Below are 3,203 nucleotides of genomic sequence, written 5' to 3'. Positions count from 1 at the left end.
TCAAAGAAAAGAATCAATCTTTTATTATTTATTTACCCTGGTTATTGGGGGCACACCTTGGGTCAGAGGACAACTCCTTAGAGTCCATTCTTTCTTCCACTTGAAGATCAAACTCAGGTCATCGGGCTTGGTGCCTATGGCAAGCACTTTTATCTGCTGAGCTCGCTTGCCATTCTGAAGGAACAAATGTAATGAGAACAAAAGATAAAGTAATGAAGGGCAAACAACCCACCCAGACCAGCAAAGCATGGGCACCACGGTTACTCCAGGAGGAATTTCCTTTTACCCCATAGTTTGTATAACTCTGCAGCCCACAGGAGTTGTTTAGTTTGAAATGGAGAAGAAAGGCAGGAAGCGAAACCAGAAGTAGAGGCAGATAATGGAGACAGACAGGAAGCAGTGGTAACATGTGTTTGATTGCATGTGTTTTTGTGGAATGCAATTCCTTCTGCGGTTTTGGTTTTGTTCCTTTTTGCTTTTTCATTTCTGTAAGATGGCGGGGGGTCTCATCTAAGACCCAGGATAGCTTCATACTACGTAGTCCAGGCTGCCTTCACACCTGCAAACATCCTGCCTCTGCTTCTGAAGTGCTGGGATTGTGAGTGTGCACCCCCATGCTGCAGCTCAGAGACACCTAGCAAGAAATCAAAAGGTGTTAAGGACACTTAATAGGCTGTTTTCCCCTGCTTTTGTGAAGAGAGAAGCAGTTAACAGGGTGTACAAGTGTCTCTCTAGTAGGATATGAAGTCTTTTGGGCACATGCCCAAAAGTGGTTTCAGTAGATCATATGGAAGATTGTCCAAGTTTGCTTTCTATTGCTGTGATAAAACACTTACCAAAGACAACTTGAAAGGGGAAGGGTTTATTTGGCTTGGGCAGCAACTCAAGCAGAAACATAGGCAGAAACCGTGAGAGAATGCTGCTTATTGGCTTGATCTCAGGTTTGTGTTCAGCTACCTTTCTGATACCTCCCAATACCAGCTGTGCAAGAGTGGCAACACCCTCAGTAGGCTATACCCTCTCATATCAATAAAAAAATCAGGAAAATGCCACACTGACATGCCCAAGACCAACATGATAGAAGCAATTCCTCAACTGAGGTTCACTCTTCTCAGGTGACTCCAGTTTGTCAAGTTGAGAAAAACTAACCAGTACAACTAACCTCTTGTCAATGTGACACAAACAGCATAAACATAATACTGTTAAACTGTAACCTTTTCTTTTTTATTTATCCCCAAGATCACATATTAACATCACAATGTAAAAATTAATATAACTTTAAAAGTCCCACAAGTCTTTAAGTTTTTTCAACACTTTAAAAGTCCAAAGCCTCTTTTGAAATCCAAAGATTATTAACTGTGGGATCTTGTATGGCCCAAAATAGTTTAAATATTGTCTTAGTCCAAGAGGGAACAACGGGACACAATTACAATATGACCAAAGAAAACCAAAATTTAATTGTAAATAGGTCATTACCCACTGTCTGCTAATTATTCATGATCATCTGGGCTCCATGGGACTTGGGTTGCCCCACCTCTCCAGTTCTACATCTTGGAATATCCACAGCTTGTCTTGAAGGCAGGCTCAACACAGCTCTGCTCACACCTGGGTAGTAATTCCACAGTTCTGATATTTCCAATTCACTGCAGTTGCACCTTCCCCAAAAGCCCTTCGTGGCTTTTCACACTGTCAAGCCCCAGCCACTCTCCATAATCATTCAGTCTTACAGTTTGTGTACCACCAAAGCCAGTGTATGTGGGAAAGACTCTTACACACTGCCAAGTTCTACTACCAGCTTAAGATGCAGCCCTGGCCCTCTCTAGACCACAGCTTCTGTGTGCTAACCATGAGAAAATACTCCCAGAAGATTTCACCTCAGGGATGCTGGTCTCTCGGTAGTTACAGGTGATTTATCAGCCCTGGAAAACCAGCATCAATTGTCCCAGTAAAGCAAAGGTTTCACTTCAGTGTTTCTGGTCTCCTGTTGATCACAGCTAACTGCACCCCAGCTGACAAGAAACCACAAATTCTTAATTCAAAGTAGTAACCAAAGAGCCCAGATAAAGTCGTTTAAGACTGCCAAAAGTCCTTCTAAAATTCCACTATCAGACCTCCATCGTCTCCATCTCTCTCAGCATAATCCTAACACTAGACCTTAACCCTAACCCTAACCCTAACCCTCATCTTCCAGTCTCCATCAGCATAGCTCAATAAGCTCTAAGCTTTCAATGGTTTTTCCAGTTCAAAGTTCAGAGCGCTTCCACAACTCTCCTAAAAAAACCACCACAGTCAGATCCATCACAAGATCCCATTCTCTGGTGCCAATTTATATCTTCATTTGGTTTCCATTGTGATAAAATATCTACCAAAAGCAACTTGGGGGGAAAGGTGTTTATTTTACTTACACATCCTGATCACAGTTGACACTGAGGGAAGTTGGGTGGGAACTCAGGAAGGAGCAGCGGCAGGAACCACGAAAGAGTGCTGGTTACTAGCTTGCTCTAGGGCTTCTATTCAGCTACCTTTCTAATACCTTTCAGGCCGGCCTCTATCAGTGGGCTGGGCCCTTCCACATCAATCAACAATCAAGAAAAAGATGCCACTTAGACAATCTGGTCTAAAAATGCCCACAAACCAATCTGGTAGAGGTAACTCATCAACCGAGGTTCCCTCTTCCCTGGTGACTCTGGCTTGTGTCAAGTTTGAGAAAAGCTAATGAGCTACTAATTTTAAGTTTTTCAGAAAGCCCCACGTTGATTTCCACAATGGTAGAGCTAAATTACAACTCCCTCAACCGTGAATAAGCTTCCCTTTCCTCCAATCCTAGCAAGCATCTGTTATCAGAACTTTTCTTTTTAAATTTTTAAATTACATTTATCTGTTGATTTATTTATTTAGTAGCAGAAAGGCATATGCCACAATGAGCTTGTGGAAGTCGGGAGACAACTCGTAAGAGTCAGTTTTCTCCTTCCACCACGTGAGCCCTGCAGATAGAATTCAGGTCGTCAGATACGGTAGCTTCTGCCTTTGCTCACAGAGCCATTTAGCCAGCGCTGTTGGTAGATTTTGTAGTGGTAGTCCTTCTGACTGGGCCAACACGTCTATCAACAGATGAATGGATAGTGAAAATTATACACACACACACACACACACACACACACACACGATGGAAATTTATTCAGCTGTAAGGAAAAATAAAATCC

At 42.6% G+C, this 3,203-nt stretch overlaps 1 long non-coding RNA gene across 1 annotated transcript; it reads right to left on the bottom strand.

Annotated features, from left to right (window-relative positions):
- LOC116071087 lies at positions 1–2,932 on the bottom strand. Its single transcript, XR_004110701.1, has 2 exons — positions 2,406–2,932; positions 1–634 (listed from the first exon to the last, which is right to left on the bottom strand). It is a non-coding gene; the product is annotated as an uncharacterized LOC116071087 (long non-coding RNA).
- Between the last annotated feature and the right edge of the window lie 271 nt (positions 2,933–3,203).

Source organism: Mastomys coucha, unplaced genomic scaffold (genome assembly GCF_008632895.1).
Source record: "Mastomys coucha isolate ucsf_1 unplaced genomic scaffold, UCSF_Mcou_1 pScaffold22, whole genome shotgun sequence".
In the NCBI taxonomy this organism is placed as follows: Eukaryota; Metazoa; Chordata; class Mammalia; order Rodentia; family Muridae; genus Mastomys; species Mastomys coucha.
The sequence above is the reverse complement of the archived record's forward strand: the minus strand, read 5'-3'. Positions and strand labels throughout refer to the sequence as shown.